Raw genomic sequence first — 27,341 nt, forward strand, 5'->3', positions numbered from 1 at the left:
TCATCTCATATAAAGGTAGACTCTTCTGAAATCATACATTGATCCGATTGTATCTTCCCCGACATCTCTGAAATACAGCAAACACATGATGGTCAAAGATGGCACCTTACTAGATATGCATCCGTGACAACGCGTTACGCAGCTCTATATGATTGTGTAGATACACACGTCAGTCACTTATATGTTAGAAGTAAAACTGTTCATCAGTATGTAATGTTTCTTTAAATTTGTAGCAGGCATAACTATGTATAAGAAGTGAACGTTGCCTGTATACTGAAAGATGTGCGCGCACATCTTTGTGTGCGCACGCACTTCACGCTTGGCTCCACTAACTGTTAGCGCATGCGCAAAACAAAGCGTACGTTGTGCGTTCAATACATGTTGAAAATACCAGTAAACATAACATCTTTATTTCAAATACAATGAAGACGAAACTACATTCGTTCTAAACGAGTACATCTGTATTCTTTTTAAACAGACGTGTTTGAACAGAAAGCACGGCCGATAACACAATGCGCAAATGCAATACGTGTGACGTCATGTTAAGCCAGCGTGAAACGCACGCTAACACTCCTCCCACTCAATTAACATTCGGCTAACGCCCAGGGTACGCCTACAAACACTGAGCCGCACGCATCACACACTGCAGTTACCGTTACTATAACAAAACATGACAGCCAATAGGCTTTGAGGCGCGCACGTCGCTTGGGGGCGGGACTTACATCACTAATCCTTTTTAAGGACGCCTTGGCCCATGACAAGGGTCCCACGTCATACGTGGTGGACCCGGTTTTCAATGTTGTAGATGTTGCATGATAACAAAACAGGTATGTGTTAGAGTAATGGTAAAATGTTGCTAATATGTTTAAAGGGATAGGAAAGTACGTATATTTATTCCGTCAGCAATGTGTACTACTCTTTCAGGTCCTACTATATTGTATTAGGAAACAATTTGTTTGTGATCGCTACATGTTATGCAGTCTGCAATGTTACGCTGTATCCACGCATTGAAAGTGAAAATGGTGGTTACAAAAAAAAAAAAAATTTAAACGCAGAGTCAACGCATAACGATTGTTATATTTACCATTCTTCTAGAATTAACTCTTCGCCTGGCTGCAACTGGTCGCTCCAGAAATGCAAGGCATTTTCATCCACGTTTAACCCAACCGCTGAATCCAGTATGGCACATATCTCCTCCAGGATGCGCTCATAGGAATCGCCACTGCTTTCTTCAAATAATTGGTCGGGAGGTAGGTTCATTTCTTCCGGTTCCCATTCCAATGCATTTTCAGCTGAAAGGCTTGGTACATAATCATAGTACTTTTGTTCTTGTACAATGTGGGTTTCAGGAATGGAGGCTGCAGATATTGCAGCACGTATCGATTCAAACGGATCAGTAGTAGCGGATACATTGCTATTGCCATTAGGAATAAATATGCCTTTCACGACAATATAAGTGCCGTCTTTCAGGATAAATTGTTTTTCCGGGGCAATCTTCCAGAAACCATAGGTGTGTTGTAGCTTATCCTGGTCACGTTCAAAAAAGTCATTACTTGATAAAGTGAATCTTATTGAGGAATTAAAATTCCGTGCATGCTTACGGTCTTGGTAATAAGGATATTTTGCTCGAATGAAATCATCGATTTGGCGTGTGCTTGCTTTCTGTCCGCGACTGTTCAAGATGGCTTCACAGATCATGTACTTATACCCTAAAAGGGGATTAATATTGTTAACGAATTCATCAGCCATGTCTGAGTAGCACAAAAGCTGTGTGCAGGTCTGTGTTATTTGCTCATCAAAATGAATGTGCTGAATGGCTAACAAACTCCTGTTTTTCCTTGTCAAGGTCAACAAAAGTAACTACTTTGACTCCTTATTTCAAACGCCAATTGGATTTGTTTGTCTAATTGGGTTAACAGTTGTGGTTCGTGATATGGGACTGTGGGAGAAACATTTCTCCTTCTTTTATCTCGTTTGTGAAAAACATCCCTAGACTGTGAATGCGTTCACATAGTGTTTTTTTGAAAACTAACAAAGACCAGTGTGTGAAAATATTTCTTAGCCAGGCATATCAGTAAAAACACACCTGCAAAAAGAAATGTTTTTTCCCCGCTTACATTTCTGTGTGTATGTGAAAGTCTGGTTAACTCCCTGTCTGCATGAGTTTAAATACGTGTGTATATATATATATATATATATATATATATATATATATATAAATATATCTCTTATAAAAATATATATATATTTATATATAATATTTTATTTTTTTTTATATTGCAGGACTACACACAACATTGATGGCATTAAGTATACCTTGTATGAAACCTATTTAAATGGTGAGAAACATGATTGAATTAAGTAATAAACATTTGTTTAAGCACAATACTGTTAGAGTCTCATACTTAGGATATTTCTCAAACATTAGGCCTGTATTATTAAAATAGTGTTTTCACAAGGAAGCATGAAGTGTATTAGTTTGTGTATACCAGTTTATATAGTACTATATATATATATATATATATATATATATATATATATATACACTCACACACTCTCACACTCACACTCACTCAGTGTGTGTGTGTGTGTGTGTGTGTGTGTGTGTGTATATATATTATTATACATTCTGAGATGTTATAGAAACGAACACACAACTGATTAAAGGACAAAATTACAATGGCCAAGCAAGGCAAAGGTAAGTAATAATTTACACATAATCCTGCTGTACACGTACAAGAAAGATGTTTGCACTTACTTAGGTGTTTTAATAATTGCATGTGACTAATATGCATATGCAATTCTTACATCAATTAACACACCCAAATGCAATGTTTTGCTGCAAAGTCAATGGCAGCTTCTCTAAACTTAGCAACTGGCTCCTGGTGGACCATTACTGAACAGACGATTACAACATAAATATTTATAACACAATTAATTATGAGTGTTAACATTTCCAAAACTTCACGTGTACAAGAACATAGTTGAAAGTTTGGAAACAACACAGTCTTCAGCATACATACAATAGTAATTAGATAATCTGAAGTCAACAAAACAAGGCCAAAGACATATTTTCTGAATTATAACATTTATTTTTTTTGTTCCTTTTGCGAGCGAGTAACAGGCCTGCTTGTTGTCTCTTGAATTTTCCTTTTTCTTTTGCCACCAACTTTAGGCACAACAGAGCCACTTTGAGTGGCCTCTGGCACTTCACGGGCAGGGCTTGTGGCCAGTGACTGTTCACCTACGGGGCTTGTGGCCAGTGACTCACCTACAGGGCTTGTGGCCAGTGACTCACCTACAGGGCTTTTGGGCAGTGATTCACCTACAGGGCTTTTGGGCAGCGATTCACCTACAGGGCTTTTGGGCAGCGATTCACCTACAGGGCTTTTGGGCAGCGACTCACCTACAGGGCTTTTGGGCAGCGATTCACCTACAGGGCTTTTGGGCAGCGACTCACCTACAGGGCTTTTGGGTAGTGACTGTTCACGGACAGGGCTTGTGCCCAGTGACACATGTGAGCAAGTTGGTAGACACTGCACAAGTGATGGTTGGTCTGTTTCATGTGTGTCTTGTTTTGTTTTTGTCGCCTCCTTTGTAGGTGTCTGCTGCTGAATTTGTACAGATGGCAGCGGTAGGATGTCATCAGGATACTGCACAGCAATGTCTGCTACTTGACCGGTAACATTTGGGCCTGGTGAATGAATATCAGATGAATGTGGTGAAAACTGACCTGCATGAACAGATCCTGGCTGTGAGGTGTTGAATTGTGGTACATTAGTCATTCTCCAGTAATTAGCTTGTGTTTGCTGAACAACTAATGCTTCGAATGAGGTGTTGATTTTTTGCAACTGTTTAGGCACTTCAATGAAGACTCTGTGGAGATGTGCCAATTGTGATACTGTTTCTTCCTGCAGTCCAATCATCCTTTCCAGCACTGTCATCATGTCTGAATGGCGACGATTTTCTGCGTCCACTATTTTTCCCTCTGAAGCTACAATTGCATCGTATGTGGAAGTTGATGGACGATTTGGCGGTACAACAGTTTCTATTGGCACCTCTTCATGGTCACATGATTGTATTTCAGTCTCTTCTGTGGCGTCATCCTCATCATACTCATCATCCTCATCACCATGATGTTCTAAAAAGAAATGTACACATTATTAAATGGCATGTTAATGTATGCTGTGTTACTATGTAATTGTACTGTGTCCTAAGTAACACCTAACATGTTAGCATACGTTTTATAACCTCATTAAAAACTACCTTGACTTACGAATAATGTTTGGACTCAGTATGAAATATGAATGAATGAAAAGTTGCTCTAAACTCAGAAGTCCTACATGATAATTAACATCACTAACACAATACATGTTGCCTTACACTTAATTTTCACTGACACTAAGTAATCCTATTTAAAGAAGATGTGCAAAACAAATAATGCACATGACAACATAACATATAGAAGAGCACATATTATATGGCCAGCAAATGATACACTCACCTTCTAGTAGTGTTGAGCTGGCTGACCCAGGTGAAGACACTTGTTCCATCTCAGGTGACACATGTCCTCCAGGGGCAACTATATATAACAATAACATAAGTTTTACATTTACATGTGTAAATATTGAACAAACACTTATTGTATGTTCTGTATTTATGATTAACTAACAACATCAGTTCCTTAACCGAAAATGTGTGTGAAAGTGAACATAAATAGTTGTAATAACACTGTACATGCCTGTGTACTTAGAATTTTTGAGTTCCCTAACATACAACATACTATGTTTCTGCAGTAATGCGTGAGGATAAATAGATTAAATGAGTACATAAAAATCATATGTTGTGTAGTGATATCAGTATCATAATGTACATAACTATCATGAGATGACCATTCACAATGGTTATCATGAAGGTGGTCATATTGCAAAAAGTGTTGTTTTTGGTAGAGGATATGTGTGGTACATTAATCGAAGATGTGGCACACCTGAATGTGGCTGTGACTCAACAAGACAACACATGCAGTGTGTGATAATGTGTCTTTCATAGTAGTTCAACTATAGATATGAGTGAACTAATGTGTGACGTACGCTTTGATAAGTAATGAGTTGTTGGGGCATTTAGTAGCTAGAGTTAAGCTTTCAAATGAGTGTGATTAACTTCAGTTGTGCTATTCAGGTTGTAAGAAAGGTATTCCCTTCCCCAAAAAGCCTAATCAGCCACACCTTTCAATGACTTGAAACAGGTGCAAATGGTGTGAACTAAGTTGACCGTGAAATGAGGCTGTAATTAGTGTGTGTGCTGAACCCCACCCCCTCTGTTGAAGTGTATGCTGTGATGAGATATTAATTGCAGCTGCTTTAACACAATGGTAGATGAGCTAAGTAGTCATCTGCAGTGTTTAAGTTATGAAAACAATGACATAACATATGATACGTGTGCCTCATTATGCTGTCTGTATATGACATAAAGCAAAAATGGACCTTTTCATAAGCAACTATAGATGTGTTAGTGCCAGTGATGTTTGTAGGCCGTTACATGCAATTTCTTTGATGCATGCTTAAAATAGGCAGTAATGTCATGTTTGTCGGAGTAAAATCAATAAAATACACAATAATATGATACATATTTCTGTTCTGTACCTGTAGCTACTAATAATTTCTCATGAACATGTGTTACACATGTGTACTACCCTGTTGTTCCCCATCTTCGCCCACCATCAATTGCTTCCACTGCAGCTATGCATTTTGGGAATTCACATGTAAATGAGCACGCAATGGCACGTGCTATATTAGTTACTGCTTTTAGTAGGACTACTACATATATGTCTATTTTGAGATATATATATACAGAATCAGACATATACATATATAGATGCAGGTATGCTTATATTGTGAAGACAGTATAAAAAGCAGTGTAAATATGCAAAATAACTGTAAGCAACGACACGCCTAGTACAGTAATATTTATCACCTGCTGGAAATTGTGACGGATAAATTCCAATGTCACGGTCACCAGCCAAGCCTTCCACGACGACGGTAAGTAATTTTGGCCGAAGCAGCTCCTCCAATGGAGTCAATATGAGACGTTGTGGTGTGGGCCCACCTCCAGTGCCAGTAGCATGCACGCGTTGGTCTTGTATTTTCTTTTTCAATTTGGACCTAATATCATCAAATCTTTTCCGACAATGATACTTGTCCCTGACACTATTCCCACAGGCATTGACACCAATGACTATTGTGTCCCACATTTCTTTTTTGCTTGCTGCACTTGTCCGCCCTTGAAAAACATATAAAAGATATGAGGTAAATTAATAATAATATAAGCACCAGTTTCCTACACTGCTAGCTGTTCCAAGAGATAGCAAACATGCTGTTTTATGTGTAATATGTGCAGCACATGAGCATTCACTACTAAACCTATACATGTAAGCAAGGTTGCATTCATATTGTATGCAGTTCTGGCAAATTGACCGCCTGTGTTTATTTGTCCTTGTAAGGCATGATAAAAAGCTGTGTTTCCACACTAATGAACATAGAAAGATATTGTGTACCCATATTTGCATATGAACAAAACTCAGATGACCTAGGATCACATGTATTTGAATAATAAATGTAAAGTTACACTTACCTACTAAATGTCCATAGAGACTGTCATAGTGCTCCAGAATGCCAGTGACAAGAGCCCTATTTTCCTGGTCATTGAAGCGAGGATTACGTGGCTTCTCCACACGTTTTTTCCGAGCAGGTTTAGGGTCAGAGCTTGGCTGGTGCTGACTGGACTCTCCTTCTTCCAATGGAAGAGCCTCCAAAAGCTGGCCACCAGCAGCACTCCCAGCACCAGCACTCCCACTCCTAGCACCAGCACTCCCACTCCTAGCACCAGCACTCACACTCCTAGCACCAGCACTCACACTCCTAGCACCAGCACTCCCACTCCCAGCAACAGCACTCCCACTCCCAGCAACAGCACTCCCACTCCCAGCAACAGCACTCCCACTCCCAGCAACAGCACTCCCACTCCCAGCAACAGCACTCCCACTCCCAGCAACAGCACTCCCACTCCCAGCAACAGCACTCCCACTCCCAGCAACACCACTCGGTGCACCAGCAACATCACTCCCCTGAACAGAACGTTCACTCCGACGCGTACTCCCACGAGTAGCACTCCCACTCCCACCAGCATCACTCTTCCCACGCTTTGCGGGCATACTTCCAGCACTCACAAAAAACAGACAAGAAATGTACAGGCAATCACACGACCCACTTCCACATATAAAACAAGACAAAGATGTAAACAAAACAACAAAGGACAAAGCTCACCCAATACACAACAAGTCTCTCAGTCAATATGCAAATCTTCAATCGTCCAGCTCTGTGCGTCTCTCTCTCTCACTCCCAACAACACAGAGAATGATTAGCAGTACACGTTGCCTTTAAATATGGCGCGCAATCAAAAACATGCTTGTTTCGCCTGATTCAGCAAGATTTGTGATTGTGCAACCTAACAGCACCCCGCCACGCACGCCGATACACCTGTGTGTGATCGGCTCATCATCGTGAGAGTGGGCGGATTTGTTTTCTGGTTGATTTTGAATGTATTCGGCACTTACTGCATACGGAGAGGGAAAAACGCCAATAACATGACTAATCGATAAGCTTGCCGATTTCACATAATCGTCGCTTACTGCATGAGGCCCTTAGTACCAATGTTTGTTTTCTGCACTGAGCCAGGAGCTTTCACCATAGGGGAAAATAAATAGAAGATATAAAGCAAGCAAGGCATGCAGTACGGTAATAAAATAAAAATGTAACTTGTTAGTATTCTGCTGACATTGGCATAGATCTGGTCTAGCTCAGCTGATGTGTCCATTCTGCTTGTTTCTCTGGATTGTGTAAGTCTCTGGCTGCCTTCACACTTGGTACCTCGAAATGTTAAACACAGAACAGGACGTATGTTAAAGAATTTGTGTTGATGCCCTGAATTTTGCCTAAGGCCTTTGGCTTAGAATCACTGCACCGTTTTGTTCGTAGGCATTACAGAGGGAAATAAAAAGAATATTTGTGTAGTTGGCTTACTACACTATTGTGAGCGGAGATTCTGTTCTCCAAATGTTTGTCTGGTGCTGTTATTCACATGTTCATTTCCATATTATATCATAATAGTTTCCTGTTTTCTAAGGTCCCTAAAATACATTTGTTAAGTGGTACATATATACCAACGGGTTTAAGCTTTTTCAGCCGCAGCTTCGGAGACAGTATATCTTACTACGTCTGTACATTTCAATTAATAGAAGCACAATTGCATAAGATCAGGCTTATTTGTAACTTATTGAGTTATCCCCCACCCCCTGGTAGATGTGTGGCTACGGTGTGTGAATGCGGTGCAATACCTGCTGGTGCCCAGGAGATCTGAGCCTCTGCTGCTGGGAACCTGGGATGCACCTGAGTGAGGCTCGGTAGCACCTCCACCTGTACGAGATTCTATGGTGTATAATGACCCCGATACAGGACACATAAGAAATACACACGTGGTATAACAGAACAATTTTACTATGTGCAGAGGAATATAATATACAGTCTACCCACCAGGCCATGCACGGCCGTTCCTTCCCACTGGAGTCACCATCCCCACAGTACCTAGGGGCCCTTGGGCACCTAACCAACCCGGTGTCCACAAAGTCAGTGCCCCACCCAATGTGTGGTACAGCGCTGCCCACTATAGTGTTTGATGGTGCACTTGCAGAGTTGGGTACCTGCCAGGTGTGTTCCCACCCGGGCGCGCAGATGCTGTAGATGGGATCCATGGATCCAAGATGATCCTCCGCGAAGCCTCCACCTCTACGTTGGGTGGGTCCCGCATGGAGTGTACCACCATGCAATGTCTCTTTCAATAGACGGTGATCTGGTCCTGGACCACAGGCCACAGTCACCGTGCGGCGTCTCACTGTGTCCCTGACACTAATGTTGCTAAGCAGGGCAGTGTCCCTATCTGAGGGGCAAGTCCCTATAGCAGCCACAAGCTATGTGGGAGTCGAGCCTAGCAGGGGCCTAACAGGGGGTCTCTGGCCTAGTGCAGGTGCTACAGACACCTGCACAAACCTCTTACCCTGTCCTTATCCCAGCTCCGACTGGCGTGGCTTGCAACGCGCCAAATGTATCAATGTTCCCCTCCAGAAGAAGTTTCAGCCCTATTGGCTGTTGCTCGACATGTGTCCCTCTCCCAAAGGCTCATGGGACATGTAGTCCCTGCTGTGAGCCTCCTCTGATTGCCTGCCGTTCGTGCGTGTACCCTGCGCATGTGCAAAGCTCAGTGTAATGGCCGCCGGCTATGGGGACTCACTGCGCATGTGCAACCCTATCGCAGATGGTGGGGCCCTGCAAAGAGAGCCGCCGGGAACCTCCGGCAACACAGTCACCTGTGCAACGTCCCCGACACTGTCGGGACCTGCCCCCTGCCTCCGCTGCCTAGCGCACCCGCGCCGGGAGGTAAGGGGCTTACGGGGGACATGGGAGACCCATGCTATATATAAGGTTAAGCTTCAGTTAGTATTTTATCTATTGTTCTTGGGAACAGTGTTTTTTTTGTTTGTTTTTTAGATATCGTAATGGCATTTTTGTAACCAATCCTTAAAAGACATCTTTAGAAGAGGCCACTATTTGCGGCGTGTCAATAGTTTTTCCCAATATATAATCCTTCCCTCATCCTTAAAGTAGAAAAACGTGTGAAATCTTATACTATATGCTTTTTTTTAATAAATCAGTTCTGTTGTATTAGATAATACTTACTGCATTTAAAAAAAAAAAAATATTCAACTCTTAATACCATTTAATTAGTTTTAATGCATCCTTTGATTTCTATAGCAAGTTTTAACCCACCTTCCAAGCAGTGCAAGATCTTTGCGACACTTTCCTGTTTGTGATAATTTGTTGCTACAGTAATATTCCCAGCAGCAGTAGACTGTAACTATAGATAATGTTACCTTAATAATTTAAGGATACATTGTAGCTGCTGAGTAGCACCGACTGAAAGGTGGCCATTATGTTGGTAACACCATAAGGATTTTTACAGATTTCTAACAAGAGCACCAAAGGATTGCCAGCCTAGCTAAGAATGTAAAATTATACAGTGTCCAGTTGTAATCCAGGGGGAGCATGAAGGGAAAAGAACATAAAACAGGAAAAACAATCTAAGTGCAGACAATAAAATTCAAGTGATATAAATTCTGCGTTCTTTCTTGGCTCATATGTGATGTCTACTTACAAGATGTAAGTCAAAATCAAGCGGTTTTGACACTCAATGGTCTCTGCTGTGCAGGTATTCCCACCAGGTGATAGGGTCTCCAGCTCTCAGCTCCGCAGCAAAGTGTATGTAAAAGAAATACAAACCATAGTGCAGACCAGTATGATGTAAAAAAAACTAGACTTTATGGGGTTTAAAAATGAACACTTACAATAAAAACAAGTATTTCAGGCATGTACCACAATCATTGTGATCAAAGAGAGAAGATTAATTGGTTTACACTTCAGGCTCACCCGCCTCCTCCAGTGTGACTTGGTGTGGACCACCACTCTCAGGGACTTTGTACCTCCAGCGGTGGGCGCATTGATCCAGGTCTCTCTCCCCTCGTGGGTTCCCTCTTCTGTGGGTCGATCACCTCCCCATAGCAGCTGCCCGCAGGCACTATGGAGTTCTTCACTGGGATACAGCCTCTCTGATGGATGTTTCAGCTTCACTTGTACAACGATGCGTCACTTCCTCTCCGTCCCGATACGTCACTTCCGGTCGCGGTTCTGTGAGTATCTGTCAGTAAATTTCTACTCTCTTCTCTCTCCTCTCTGGGCGGCTACCACTCTACGCGTTTCGCCAAAAAAGGGTGTGTGGCTTCCTCCTGAGGAAGCCACACACCCTTTTTTGGCGAAACGCGTAGAGTGGTAGCCGCCCAGAGAGGAGAGAGAAGAGAGGAGAAATTTACTGACAGATACTCACAGAACCGCGACCGGAAGTGACGTATCGGGACGGAGCGGAAGTGACGCATCGTTGTACAAGTGAAGCTGAAACATCCATCAGAGAGGCTGTATCCCAGTGAAGAACTCCATAGTGCCTGCGGGCAGCTGCTATGGGAAGGTGATCGACCCACAGAAGAGGGAACCCACGAGGGGAGAGAGACCTGGATCAATGCGCCCACCGCTGGAGGTACAAAGTCCCTGAGAGTGGTGGTCCACACCAAGTCACACTGGAGGAGGCGGGTGAGCCTGAAGTGTAAACCAATTAATCTTCTCTCTTTGATCACAATGATTGTGGTACATGCCTGAAATACTTGTTTTTATTGTAAGTGTTCATTTTTAAACCCCATAAAGTCTAGTTTTTTTACATCATACTGGTCTGCACTATGGTTTGTATTTCTTTTACATACACTTTGCTGCGGAGCTGAGAGCTGGAGACCCTATCACCTGGTGGGAATACCTGCACAGCAGAGACCATTGAGTGTCAAAACCGCTTGATTTTGACTTACATCTTGTAAGTAGACATCACATATGAGCCAAGAAAGAACGCAGAATTTATATCACTTGAATTTTATTGTCTGCACTTAGATTGTTTTTCCTGTTTTATGTTCTTTTCCCTTCATGCTCCCCCTGGATTACAACTGGAGAGTGACGATTTGTGGGACTAGCGAAACCAGTCCCCACCAGCTGGGTTTGAGCAGGGGGTTTGAACCTTTTAATAATATTATCACGTTATTTGAACACAATATCACTGTTTAACAATTAATTGATTTGGTCAAAATATTCACTGTATATTATTAGTGTACACTAATAGAGTTAGCGCCGTTTTCTTTCACCTTCACGTAGTAAATTATACAGTGTCACATGCTTTACATATAAAAATAAGAAGAAAAAAAAAAGAATAGAACAAAAAGGGGGTTGACATGCTCAAATATGACGTTCTAAAATGCCAGTGTTTATGATGGCGAGAAGATATGGCAGCAGCTACCTTAATGCGGTACATGCATCTGTTTTTCTTAAAGTGACTTCCATACTCTACTTTCAGGAGGGTGGTTCCATTACAATCTATGGGAGCATCTGGTATTTAAGAATAAGGTTAGGTTTTGTGAGAAGATGAAACTATTGAATGACATGCTTTGTGTAACAAAATAATTGTACAAACCATGATTTCTTTTCAAATACTGTAACCCCATAATCAAATCCATCCATTTGCAAGTTAATGAGCATTCAAGTGACCGGCTGTTAATGAGAAATAATGGCTATTGTGATTTGGTGAATATGCCTAATAGGATGCTAGAAAAAGGGTACGGTGTCAATTCTGTACTGCTGTAAGTTTTAACTATTAAAGGTCCCATTTATAGTGATATAACCTTATTCTAATATAATTCTACTGTCTCTGAATAATGCACACTCAATGCGGTACACTTTAGTACGATAAACGGACATTAACCATCAATAATGGCTAAGTGAATGGGTATTAACGAGCAATAATGGATATCTTAGTTTAGTGATTAGATCCCATTAATTATCAGCCCTGAAAGTTTTTTTTAATAATATTTTTTGTGTTAAATGTAAAGTAACTCAGCCACAGTCGCACAAACCTGATGTTGGGTCTTGAACCAAGATCTCTAGATTGAAAGCATTACCTATGAGGCCAGTTCCTAACAAACAATGGAAAGTCCTAAAAATGGATTATTTCTTTAGTGCATAGTTATTAGCATTATCAGGCAAAAGCATGCACTAAATTATGTATGTAATAATTAAAGTGGATTGCTATGTGACAATGATTTGGTGTATTTAAATTTGTTATACCCGTAGTAATATACCTGGTACAAGTACTTTAATGGACGTTGCCTGTGTTCTGAGCAAATGTAGCCATCTGCAAATCTGCATTTATATACAGATTTTACCGCCAGTGTAATGGCCCACTATGGAGGAATATTGCAGTGATTAAAATAATAAAATAAGCGCATAGAAACAATTAAAAATTAATTTCGCTTATGTTTATGGCTAATACTTTTTTTGTGACAGAAACAATTGGATAGTGCTGTACCTATAACAGCTGCCTTATATCTTCTATGAATGTTATATTGATATGCAATAAAATAACAGCTGTTTGCTGTCAACACGATATTCTAATGAACTAATCAAGTAAAAAAATGTATTTGGTAGTATTCAAATTTAGTACAAAGAGGTTCAAAAAAATCCCCAGAAGCCTTTGCAACAACTGACTCTAATTACTGTAGCATAGTCTCCTTGCTACAATTTTTTTCAACTGCTTTTAATGGGATTTCCTTATTAGCTGTTTTTCCTCCCAACAGGGTTACCCCAGTTTTTAAGCTTGGCAACTTTGATTTATAACTCCCTCAGGAGGCTATGTATAAAGTTATGGAAAAAAGTATCTAGATACACAGCTTGAAAACAAAGTTACAGACCCCCACACAGAGTTCTGTACATCCCTTTATATTACTGTATGTGTGTAACTCCCCAACTACTCTTAAAACTACTTCCCCAAATCATTACCTGACGCAAACGAGGCATAAGAATTAAACGTTTCCTTGATATATTGATATTTAAAGATGCAAGTAAAGTTCCCCATTAAGGGGTCTCCCAGCTAAAACGGGTGCAAAAATCAACACTATATTTATCAAAGAAATGGAATCCAAATGAAAACATTTGGGCCTCTATATTTTGAGGTACGTGTGCGCTGACAGTTGCATCCAAAAATGTGCATATTTGTTTTCTGTCTGAAACGCGACACATTTATGAAGTGTATTTCTACTTTTAGAATTTGTCGTATTCTCCGCCTTTAAGGTGACGGAGAAAACCAACGCAGAAAACATCAAAAAAAGTTGCGCAAGCAGCACATTCCTTAATACATAGAGCAATGTCAATATGCTAATGTAACCCCACCTAATTCCTCCCATTCGCTCCATCAAACCTTTGTTTTGTCGCAGACAGACTCAGATCGCCCCGGAAATGGTTCAAGCAATATTAATACATAGAACAGCGGTGCAAACTGGGGGGTGCTAGATTTTCGGGGGGGGGGGGAGGGGGGCGCGGCAGTTAGAGAGGTCCCGCACTCTCTCCCAGGCTTTTAAATTAATGGCCTCTATAATACACTTCCCTTACAGCGACGCGTTGTCCTGGTAACCCGGCATCAAATGATCTATGGCGCCGGGGTCGAGTGGGGGGGAGAGGGGGTGCGAGACGCTGAGGAGAGTAGGCAGGGGTGCGCACGGGGAAAAGTTTGCGCACCCCTGACATAGACAGTGCCTGTCGCAGGTATTTCTTATTGCGGCATGCAACAAAATAACAACTTTGTGATAGAATTTGCCCTTTGATACATAGAGCTCTTGGAGGTTTTAATCTGATAAATCTGGTGCAATTGTTTTGCACTGGTTTTGTCCCAGTGTTGTAGCTGAGGGACTCGGTAAATAACCCCCTAAGAGTCAATGTTATGGCAAAAAGGTCCATTCTGTCCCCTCATAAATAATCACTGTCACGGTAACTTATGACAAGATATAACAAACACCAAATATCTGGGTTGAACTGAACGAGGCTTAGATATAATAAAATATATTTATTCCTTAAAAAGGTGAACACAGCAATATAGTACAATTAACAGGCAAGAAGGTAACACTTACTTAGGGTTGGGGAATGGAGAAGTATCAGCTAGCAATTCTCCAGCAATCCGGTGACATTCAAGATGAAATCAAAAGAACAAGAACTGTAGGGTTGACACAGTTTATATACCTTTGTAACCCTATTCTTAACATTGAATACAGACTATTGGTGAACAATTATCTGTATCCAATCCCTAACGTGGAAACACAGTTTAACCCATGCCCCCCAGCTAGTTAGCCCATGCATACTGGGACTCTGAGGGTCTTATTTCTGTAGCCCCATAATTAAATCAGGGGCGACGACCAGTCTACCAGATGAAGTATCTGGCAGAATCTTCATTGTTTGTAGGTGTAGATATCACACTTGCCAACCACTCCAGTTTGATGCTTCTCCGCCCTCAGGTAAACAGTTAGAGTGGCAGAGTCTTTTGATCAGTACTTGGTTCCTAGACTTTGGGTCGCCCCCCTGACCATTTGCATTCCTTTGTGTGAAGGAATCTGCGTGGGTTTTTATCCCCGCCTTGGAATACAATATTAAAGTTAAAACACAGACATATTAAAATATCCGGTTCTGTTAGGTCCAGCGGGTCCAAACTTTCCAGATCTTAATACCGGAACTGGGACATCATGTGATCCAAGTTTCAGCCTGCTGCGACCTTCAGAACCAGAGATACACAAATACCACTTAAACCGTTTCATACTTTAACACAAAATTCTCCGCTGTAAAATAAATCACAGTTTGTCACTATACAACTATTAACCCTTGCCCTCCCGGGTGGATCCTGGTGTGTGTGTGGTGCAGACACTGACATTATAATGAAACATGGGAACAGGGGAACATACATTTTCCTGACATGACAAGGTGTAAGCCACATTCCTGGACCGCAGTCCAGTTAACCCCTTGCCTCCCTGGTGAGGTCAGGGGGTGGCCATATGGGGTGCAACCCCTTTAATACCGGGCCAACCCCCCTCTCCCTCTACACCTCCCCTTCTTAATGGGTGACCTGTGGCCCACTGGCCCTAACGGGGAGTGGGGCACTGCTCGCATCCTTAACGAACTCAGTCTCAGAGGGATAGTCCTGACGTGAAAGTCCATCAGCATTGCTGTTTTCACTACCCTTTTTGTGCTGAATAGTAAACTCAAACTCTTGCAAGGCCAAGCTCCACCTTAGCAACCAGGCATTCTCCCCTGATGCCCTCTGCAGCCAACTCAGGGGGTTGTGGTCTGTGAGGACCGTGAAAGCCCTTCCATACATATAGGGCTGGAGTTTTTTGAGTGCCCACACAATGGCCAAGCACTCTTTCTCAATGGTGGCATAGGCCACTTCTCTGGGGAGTAGTTTTCGGCTGAGGTACACCACAGGGTGCTCTCTGCCGTCATCCCCCACTTGGCTCAACACAGCCCCAATGCCATAGTTCGAGGCATCAGTCTGTATCAGGAAATGTTTGGTATAGTCTGGGAAGCCAGTATGGGGCCCCAGCAAGCGCAGTTTTCAGTGCCTGGAAAGCAGTTTCACAGGCAGGAGTCCAGGTGATAAGCACAGGCAGTTGCTTCTTAGTCAAATCAGTCAGGGGTTTGGCCACGGCGCTGTACTGTGGGACAAACTTCCTATAGTACCCTGCGGTGCCCAAAAATGCCATGACCTGTTTCTTGGTTTTTGGAACAGGCCACTGAACTATGGCTTCTACCTTGGCTGGCTCTGGTTTGAGGTGCCCTCCACCCACCCTGTGCCCTAAGTACAGGACCTCTGCCATCCCTACCATACACTTAGTGGGTTTCCAGGTAAGCCCAGCCTCCCTGATCCTATCCAGCACCGCAGCTACATGTCCTAAGTGGGAGTCCCAGGAATTACTGAAGATAGCGATGTCATCAATGTAAGCCCTGGTATAGCTCTGCATGCCTTCCAGTAACCTATTGACCAGGCATTGGAAGGTAGCCGGAGCATTCTTCATCGCAAATGGTATCACCAAAAACTCATAGAGGCCACTTGGAGTGATGAATGCTGACTTCTCCCTAGCCTCCAGGGTTAGGGGGATTTGCCAATAGCCTTTGCTCAAATCCATAGTGGTCAGATACTTTGCCCCCGCGAGTTCATCCAGTAACTCATCCATGCGGGGCATGGGGTAGGCATCTGACACCGTTCCAGCGTTGTGCAAGCGGTAGTCCACACAAAACCGGGTGGTCTTGTCCTTCTTAGGGACTAGAACTCCCGGGCTTGCCCAAGGACTCTGGGATGGAGTAATTACCCCTAGGGTCAGCATCTCCTCTATCTCCCTTTCCATACTGGTCTTGACCTCTGCTGCCACTCTATAAGCGTGCTTATGCAGTGGCTGCAGCTCCCCTGTGTGCACTGGGTGTTTTGTGAGATGTGTGGTCCCTGGCATGTCAGTGAAGAGGGCCCTAAACTTAGCTAGCATGTCCCTGGCTTCTACCTGCTGCCTAGAACTCAACTGTGCCCCTATCTCTTCCTGCTCCACAGTGTTTCCCTGCCTAGCCTCCCATAGGAGATCAGGCAGAGCATTGCTCGCCAGATCCTCCATTAGTGGGCTACAAATGGCCATTACTGCTCCCATGCTCGGTGCTCTGTATTCTTTCAGCATATTGACGTGATATGTCTTATGCCTCTCAGGCTCTACCTGTACAACGTAGTTGTACTCATTCACCTTTCGGATAACCGGGTACGGTCCCGACCAGGCAGCCATCAACTTGTTCTCCCGAGTGGGTTTGAGAACAAGCACCTGCTGTCCTGGGATGAATTCCCTGCTACGGGCATTCCGGTCATACCATTGCTTTTGTTTGGTCTGAGCGGCCCTGAGGTGGTCATGGGCCACCCCCATGAGCATCTCTAACTGGTCTCGGAGATCTACTACATACTGGATCACTGAAGCATCAGTAGCAGTAGCCTCCCCTTCCCATCCCTCACGGAATAGGTTCAGAGGTCCACGTACCCTGCGGCCATATAGTAGCTCGAAGGGGGAGAAGCCTGTAGATTCCTGCGGTACCTTTCGGTAGGCAAACAGCAAGTGCTGTAAATGAATCTCCCAGTCTTTCCCCTCCGCCTCTATAAAGGTCCGAAGAATCTGCTTCAGGGTACCGTTAAACCTCTCACATAATCCGTTTGTCTGGGGATGGTAAGGGGTAGTGCGCCGGTGCTGTACACCGCTTGTATCCCAGAGACAATGTAACAGTTCACTCATGAACTGCGACCCCTGATCGGTTAGGATCTCACTAGGGAAACCTACCCTAGAAAAAATGTTCAGCAAAGCTGCTGCCACTGTCTTGGCATCTATGGTGCCAAGCGCTACCGCCTCAGGGTACCGGGTGGCAAAATCCACCACCGTGAGGATGTAGCGCTTCCCTGACCTGCTAGGAATCATAAGGGGTCCTACAAGATCCATCGCTACTTTCTGGAAGGGTTCCCCTATTATCGGTAGGGGTTTCAGGGGTGCCTTCACACGGTCGCCCACCTTACCCATTCACTGGCAGGCATCACAAGAGCGGCAGAAAGTGCCCACATCTCGAGATGCCCCCGGCCAGTAGTAACGCTGTAATAACCGGGCTCGCGTTCTGTTGACCCCCTGATGTCCCGCTAACGGAATAGAGTGAGCTACCCGTAACAGTTGCTGTCGGTACCCCTGGGGCACTACTAGCTGTCGGTTACCGGTCAACCCCTCCTCTATCCCTGGGTTCCCTTCTTCTCTATACAGGAGTCCCTTATACCATAGGCAGTGCTCAGTGCCTTCCCCTGCCTGAGATTCGGACGCCCGAAGTCTCACGCCGGCCAGGGTAGGGTCTGTCTTCACTGGGCTCTTACTTCTGGCCACCCCCCAGTCATGTCATTGTCTGGAGAATGGGGAAGGGTGAGGGGAAACAGTAAGTTAGTCTGTGGTTGCAACTGATCCTGGCTTACCTCCCCGGGCTCCTCTGCGCCCTCCGCTAACTTTGGTCCCAACGGCTGGGGGACTGGCGCCGCCGCCATTGCCGCTGTCTGGCTCCGGGTAACCGCCGCCACTGCAGCGGATTTGGGCACTCGGTCGTAGGTGCAGGTCATCGGACCCATATCGTTGCCAAGAAGAACTTCAGCATCCAAAACGGGTAAAACCCCCACCTCCCGCACACCCTGGCCATCCCCCAATCCAAAAAGATTCTGGCCACATGCAGGAAACGTGGCTCTCCGTCGGCCACAGTGATCTGTATCCCAGGGCCTGGGAGTAATTCCTCTGGCCGGACCATATCAGGTCGGACCAGGGTCACTGCAGCTCCTGAATCCATCAAGCCGACTGCTTGCCGGTCACCGACTGTGACCGGGGTGAGATGTCTGCTCCGGCCGTCCGTCTGCTGCAGGTCCACGCTGAGATGTCCTCCGCTCCTGGCTGTAGGCACCGATGAAACCGGGACAGGTGTGGCATGGGACGTCTCGCTGGGAGTTGGTTCCATGACCGGTCCGGAGTCTTTGGTGGAAGCCACCCGCACGCGGGCTACCGGCTTCGCAGCTGGGTGCGTTGCCCTTGATGGGGACCGCCGGAATGCAGGGGTTCTGGGCAATCTGATCTGATGTGACCAGGGTGGTTGCAGTTGTAGCACCGGCGCTCGTGCTGGAGCTCCCCCGCCTTCGGTGGACTGCTGCCCGCAGACGGCCTCTGAGTCCATTGGGGGGTATTGGCAGACTTTTTGGCCGGTGCCGCCGCCACTGCCGCCTTGGCTACTGCTTTGGCGGGCATCAGGGCTCAGCTGGCCACATAGTCGTCTGCAAGCCTCGCCGCCTCCTGGTAAGTCTTGGGCTTCTTGTCGTACACCCAAGCCCTGCTGCATGAGCTGCTCCTGAAAGATGAGGTACAGCAGGCGTTGGTAAGTCCGTGCCTCATAGCCCTCCACCCAGCGTATCCCGTACAAAGCCATGCGGGTCACGTAGGTAACATAGGACTCCAGGGGCTGCCTCTCTTCCTGCCGGAATTTACCCCGGTAGGCTTCAGGGGTAAAACCGTACTGAAACAGTAACAGTTCTTTCAGGTGGTCATAGTCATCAGCATACTCATCTGGAAGCGCCATCATCGTCTGCTTAGCCAAGCCGGACAGTAAGGGGTCCAAACGTGCAACCCGATGCTGGGGAAGCACTTTGTACCGCCGACACTGTGTTTCAAAGTTCTTTAGAAAACTGTCGATCTGATCGGTACCTCCCACAAACATGGTGAGACTGTGCTGATCCAGTTTGAGTTCATCTTTGTTGGGTTGGACAGGGGGGCAATAAGCTGGTCTGTTCACTGCCATAGTGATAAACTGCAGCCGCTCCTCCGGTGTCCCTCTGTCACCCCACGCAGTAATCAGTGCCAATATTTCAGGGGTGAACAGACTGGTAGCCGCAGCAACCAGTACCCCTCCTGTTGCACTGCTCCCGGGAGGTGCACTCGTTCCCTCCCCGAGATTCCGCCGCCCCGGCACTGGGTTCCTTCCCTGATCTCCGGGTGGCTGTATAAGGGCAAGCTGAGCCGTATCCTGAGGCTCTGCAAGCCGGGCTTCATAGTCACCGATTGCGTCAACCATGTCTGCGACCTCCTGGTTCTCATAGGGCAGTCCATATTCACGGCACTTGTCCTTCAGCTGAGCTCAGGTCCTCATGTTGGATGAGCCTTCAGCCTCGCTCATGGTTCACGGTCGCAGCAGTGAGGTGGTGTTACAACTTGTGTTAACTGTTGCACTACTGTGTGTTCAATATCTTTAGTCCCAGGAACTCGCAATTCCCCTCGAGTTCCCACTATATTACAGGGTCCCGCAGTACACTGTAATATAGGTTCAGTTCAATCCCACCGCTGACACCAGTTAATTATATTGGTTGTCACGGTAACTTATGACAAGATATAACAAACACCAAATATCTGGGTTGAACTGAACGAGGCTTAGATATAATAAAATATATTTATTCCTTAAAAAGGTGAACACAGCAATAAAGTACAATTAACAGGCAAGAAGGTAACACTTACTTAGGGTTGGGGAATGGAGAAGTATCAGCGAGCAATTCTCCAGCAATCCGGTGACATTCAAGATGAAATCAGAAGAACAAGAACTGTAGGGTTGACACAGTTTATATACCTTTGTAACCCTATTCTTAACATTGAATACAGACTATTGGTGAACAATTATCTGTATCCAATCCCTAACGTGGAAACACAGTTTAACCCATGCCCCCCAGCTAATTAGCCCATGCGTACTGGGACTCTGAGGGTCTTATTTCTGTAGCCCCATAATTAAATCAGGGGCGACGACCAGTCTACAAGATGAAGAAAACCTGGCGCCAAAAGTTCAATGGATAGTCCTGGACTCCTCAGGGGATCAGCACACTTGCTTGACAGGCCATGTAAGGGAAAAAACACAAACAAACACAGATCATAGTGCAACTCTGCAGGGTTAAAACAGGTCTACACTACACATACAACATAGAGACTCCTAGTGACTATAAAAACTATTTATTAAATAAAAAGAACTATGCCATAAAATGGTATGGACAGAATGGAACACCGCTGGTCATCCAGATGGGAAAAATCAGAGCCCTACTTACAAGCAGCAAGGCATATACTCGCATTGCAACATAGAGTCCCCTGGGTGCTGTTGATGTCTTAGCAGAGATGTTATTCCTGCTGCGCCTTGACTCTCGTGCTGACCCTCCCTCCAGGGGTTACCAGGAACAGTAGCAGTGACGGAGGCCCGCTCGTGGGGCTCACAGCTCTACTCCACGTGAGGCCGCTCTCCTCACTTCCTCCTCCGGTTCCACAGGCTGTCTCTGCGCGCCCGCGCGCGAGTGTGCCCGTGCCCTTAAAGGGACAGTGCGTGCGTCCTGTATGCCAAGAACTAACAGCTGCAATGGGGCTCAAAACCGAACCAAGTGTCCCAAAATAGTCCAGTACCAAACTCAAAGTGACTGTGTCACCTGCCCTATCGTTTCGTAGACGTTACTCTACTTCCTTAGGGGCTACAAAGACTGATACTAGGTGACATATACATATACCCTAACCAATTAAAAATTAATTGACCAATTAAAGCTGTATAGCCTGCATGTCATTAATACCATGCAGGCTATACAGCTTTAATTGGTCAATTAATTTTTAATTGGTTAGGGTATATGTATATGTCACCTAGTATCAGTCTTTGTAGCCCCTGAGGAAGTAGAGTAACGTCTACGAAACGATAGGGCAGGTGACACAGTCACTTTGAGTTTGGTACTGGACTATTTTGGGACACTTGGTTCGGTTTTGAGCCCCATTGCAGCTGTTAGTTCTTGGCATACAGGACGCACGCACTGTCCCTTTAAGGGCACGGGCACACTCGCGCGCGGGCGCGCAGAGACAGCCTGTGGAACCGGAGGAGGAAGTGAGGAAAGCGGCCTCACGTGGAGTAGAGCTGTGAGCCCCACGAGCGGGCCTCCGTCACTGCCACTGTTCCTGGTAACCCCTGGAGGGAGGGTCAGCACGAGAGTCACGGCGCAGCAGGAATAACATCTCTGCTAAGACATCAACAGCACCCAGAGGACTCTATGTTGCAATGCGAGTATATGCCTTGCTGCTTGTAAGTAGGGCTCTGATTTTTCCCATCTGGATGACCAGCGGTGTTCCATTCTGTCCATACCATTTTATGGCATAGTTCTTTTTATTTAATAAATAGTTTTTATAGTCACTAGGAGTCTCTATGTTGTATGTGTAGTGTAGACCTGTTTTAAGAAAAAAGGGGGGGATGGGGGAGCACTGGTGAAAATCGGATAAATAACCTAAAAAAGGTTGTAAAATGCTCTATGTCAATCTCAAGGGTTTTGAGGGTGTAGAATAAATTTTAACACTCACACGGCCTTGTGCGAATGCTGTCGCATAAAGGTATCTTTTGGGCTCACTTTTCCTTCTTCTCTTTTTCTTCTTGCGTCTCCTTTCTGTCTTCTGGATACTTTCGCCGCCTTGCGTCTGTAATTTCTTTCTCCTACTTCTTTGATGTTCGTCACACCCTCGGAATAAAAATACACACAAAATGTATGAGCAAACTGTGATTTTATCAGGAAGATATCAGGATGTAGAGCAAGAATATAAATAAAACACTCACACGGGCATGTGTGCGTGCGCTCTAGGGGATGGTCTCTTAGTCTTTATGGGGCAGTCCCGCTTCTTAATGGGAGGTAAACGCTCTAAAAACAGAAGGTTAAAAGGCCACACCTCAGTTTAAAGGCAGAAATAAAATAAAATGTTACTACTCACACGGCCAAGTGTGAGTGCACACTTGGAAATGGTATCTTTTAGTTCTCCTTCTAGGTCCCAGCTGGGAGAGGTCCACTGGTGCTAAACGTGGGTCCTCACCCCCCCCCCCCCTAATAGGGTCAAAAAGGTCTGAGCCCGATAAATACAAGGCTAAAGTCTTTATTGAATGGACAGTACAACAACAGAACACAGCTAACTCAGTCCGTGAGTCACTCTGTGGAAAAGTAAAAAAAAGCCAGTCTTTGGGAAATCGAGCAGGGCTTGTGGTGCTGCAGCTGAACTGCCTCCGCGTCCGGATGTAGCGCTGCACGTCCGCGTGTCCTGCTCCCGACGGTGGCTTGATAGGACCAAAAATGTTGGGGTATTTTGAGCTACGCGTTTCGCCTTTTGGGCTTCCTCAGGCTCCGTAATTCGAACCTAGAATGAGAACTAAAAGATACCATTTCCAAGTGTGCACTCACACTTGGCCGTGTGAGTAGTAACATTTTATTTTATTTCTGCCTTTAAACTGAGGTGTGGCCTTTTAACCTTCTGTTTTTAGAGCGTTTACTTCCCATTAAGAAGCGGGACTGCCCCATAAAGACTAAGAGACCATCCCCTAGAGCGCACGCACACATGCCCGTGTGAGTGTTTTATTTATATTCTTGCTCTACATCCTGATATCTTCCTGATAAAATCACAGTTTGCTCATACATTTTGTGTGTATTTTTATTCCGAGGGTGTGACGAACATCAAAGAAGTAGGAGAAAGAAATTACAGACGCAAGGCGGCGAAAGTATCCAGAAGACAGAAAGGAGACGCAAGAAGAAAAAGAGAAGAAGGAAAAGTGAGCCCAAAAGATACCTTTATGCGACAGCATTCGCACAAGGCCGTGTGAGTGTTAAAATTTATTCTACACCCTCAAAACCCTTGAGATTGACATAGAGCATTTTACAACCTTTTTTAGGTTATTTATCCGATTTTCACCAGTGCTCCCCCATCCCCCCCTTTTTTCTTGTCTCATTTGTTGAAGGATCCTGGGTAGATCCTTTATTGGGGTTTTTTGAGTCACAGGTGGAAAAGAAGCAGAGGGACACCTTGCCTACTACCAAGGTTGTTATATCCCCCTTTTCACTATACCTACCATCTTCCTAGGTAGCGCCCGGGTTTTTGTTCTCCATCCTAGACCTGTTTTAACCCTGCAGAGTTGCACTATGATCTGTGTTTGTTTGTGTTTTTTCCCTTACATGGCCTGTCAAGCAAGTGTGCTGATCCCCTGAGGAGTACAGGACTATCCATTGAACTTTTGGCACCAGGTTTTTTTCTTTGTTTCCAAGTATTTTCTGTTAGTACTGACAGTATTACTAGGCAGCCATTACATTTTGTATTTTTACTTGTCACATTGGTGTTTTAATCTTTAGCGCTTGTTCACATTTTTTCTTTTTCACAATATACAAGATGAAGTATCTGGCAGGATCTTCATTGTTTGTAGGTGTAGATATAACACTTACAAACCACTCCAGTTTGATTCTTCTCCGCCCTCAGGTAAACAGTTAGAGTGGCAGAGTCTTTTGATCAGTACTTGGTTCCCAGACTTTGGGTCGCCCCCCTGACCATTTGCATTCCTTTGTGTGAAGGAATCTGCGCGGGTTTTTATCCCCACCTTGAAATACCATATTAAAGTTAAAACACAGACATATTAAAATATCCGGTTCCGTTAGGTCCAGCGGGTCCAAACTTTCCAGATCTTAATGCTGGAACTGGGACATCATATGATCTAAGTTTCAGCCTGCTGCGACCTTCAGAACTGGAGATACACAAATACCACTTAAACCGTTTCATACTTTAACACAAAATTCTCCGCTGTAAAATAAATCACAGTTTGTCACTATACAACTATTAACCCTTGCCCTCCCGGATGGATCCCGGTGTGTGTGTGTGGTGCAGACATTGACATTATAATGAAACATGGGAACAGGGGAACATACATTTTCCTGACATGACAAGGTGTAAGCCACATTCCTGGACCGCAGTCCAGTTAACCCCTTGCCTCCCTGGTGAGGTCAGGGGGTGGCCGTATGGGTTGCAACCCCTTTAATACCGGGCCAGCCCCCCTCTCCCTCTACAATCACCATAAAGTCTTTTGCATAATTTTAGTTTTTTATTTTATTTGCTTCTCAATGACAGTTATGTGTCAGTCACCCAACTGCAAAACAGGAGCGACAGATAGCACCAAATATATCAAAATAAAAAATCCTATTGTATTTTGTTTCTTTGAACTGACAGTATTGTGCGTCCCAGTTTTGCTGCGTAGCCTCCTACAGTAAATGTCTTCGACATTATTTTGATCATAAAATGTTGTTTGGCATTGTTCAAATGTAGGTGAGATTTTTCTGACGTTTTAACATATTTTGAAATGACCTGCGTTGTATGCTTCTTTTCTGTATTCAAATCAATAGCTGAAATTACAGCAAAGAAAAAAAATGTGTATCACAAAAGTTATAGTTTGAGGCAGGTGTTAGCAATGCATAATGAAACCTGTTATTTTGAAGTGCAAATTCATATTACACACAGAGAGGCTGCAACATTATTACATGTTCTTTTTTTTTAGCAGAAAATTTAATTACTGCCTTCATTAAAAAACGAACAGATAATAATGAAAAAAAAAACAACCTTTTCTTCAATGTGTCTATTATAAAGAAGCCATTTTAGAGATTGATTTGAGACACACGAAGGACTGATAGTTTAATTTTATTTTTTAAAGATGTATTCACCATACTGTACAATGGGGCAGGGGTGGCCAACTCCAGTCCTCAAGGGCCACCAACAGGTCAGGTTATCAGAATATCCCTGCTTCAGCACAGGTGGCTCAGTCAGAATGACTGACAGCCATCTGTGCTGAAGCAGGGATATCCTGAGAGACTGACCTGTTGGTGGTCCTTGAGCACTGGAGTTGCCCTCCCCTGCAATAGGGATGTCTGTATCCACATTCACAGGGCTGTGGGTCCGGCAGACTTGCGGCCATGTGATTGCTCTAGGAGTGATGACATGACAGTAGCTGGCACGTGGAAGCCGGAAACTGAAGTGGAGAGGAGGCAAGGCATTAGTTCCCATGGGCCTGGCCACATCGTAGGACTGGTCAGCCTGATCACCCCCTAGAGAGCAAGCAAAGTGATTGTAAAGTACCTTAAGCGTCATAAGGTCCTCTGGCGTGCCATGTCCAATACCGTGCCAGGTCCATCATACGGGCAAGGGTTAATGGTGAACATTTTTTTTTAAACCTTTAAAAAAAAAAAAAGGACTGAGCGATTCTCTGGGCATCTCACAATATGTACAATCTGGCTGGCACAGTAAAAAATAAAAGTGATAAATAATCAAACTAAGTACGAATGTACATTTAACTATGGTTGAAGGGGCCTTGTTTAATTGCCTTAGTAACAGCTGCATCTATCACTAACCACATGTTGAACTTGGCCTTTACTTTTTACAAGGACCTTGGTAAATTGTCCATGAAGAGTGTTCTTTTTTTTTTTGCACATGATGGTAGAGCAGCTGATCTCAGCGTAGGGCTCATCTTCACTAATCACATCTAACCAGAAGTTTCACTTTCCTGGAGATGAGCCTCAGACATCAGAAGCCATTCCTTGAAGCAGCTGTGTAACCTCAAGGTTACAGCCGTTGAAATGATTGCCATGTCTAATCAGTCTTTCCATCCACAGATAAAATAATTACCAATTACAATTGGATGGTAATGAAAGCATTGGTGAATTAATTTAGTCTCTAAAATGCTTAAAGGGGCAGTGCCTAATGCTCAGGCCTGAAATGTAGATTTGTTTAGGTAATGTAGCTTTTTTACAAACCCTTTTCATTTTATCTTCCGGATTTTTTATTCTCCCGATCATTTATGCTATAGCTGTGTATGTGTGTGTGTATATATATATATATATATATATATATATATATATATATATATATATATATATATATATATATATATATATATATATATATATATGCAAATATAGCTGTATGCTCATCTGCATGTCTTAGGCAGGTCTGCAACCCCGCCTTTCCCCATTATCACCCAGCATACAGCACTTCCACTGCAGCAAGGGATTCTGGGAAATGACATGCAAATGAGCACACAGTGTCACTTTTTGCCTCAATAACCATTTTTAACATGGTTCCCTATAGGCTTAAGCTTGCTGCATGGTCACAGCTTTGAGCACAGCCAGGGTTAAGGTGCATACCCAGAAAACCACCCACAGACAGCTGTTTCGACCTTGATGGGTCTCATCAGTGTGGGGTTGATTTTACTGGGAATGCAAGAGAGGCTTATGGGATAGGCCATATATATATATATATATATATATATATATACAGGCATACCCCGCTTTAAGTACACTCACTTTAAGTACACTCGCGAGTAAGTACATATCGCCCAATAGGCAAACGGCAGCTCACGCATGCGCCTGTCAGCACGTCCTGAACAGCAATA

General features: G+C 44.2%; 1 protein-coding gene across 2 annotated transcripts in view; it reads left to right on the forward strand.

Moving 5' to 3' along the window:
- The window catches only part of CRIM1 (cysteine rich transmembrane BMP regulator 1), a 700,781-nt gene that overhangs the window by 318,921 nt on the left and 354,519 nt on the right, over positions 1 to 27,341 (forward strand). The window lies entirely within an intron of this gene.

The sequence above is a fragment of the Ascaphus truei genome, chromosome 4, assembly GCF_040206685.1.
Source record: "Ascaphus truei isolate aAscTru1 chromosome 4, aAscTru1.hap1, whole genome shotgun sequence".
In the NCBI taxonomy this organism is placed as follows: domain Eukaryota; kingdom Metazoa; phylum Chordata; class Amphibia; order Anura; family Ascaphidae; genus Ascaphus; species Ascaphus truei.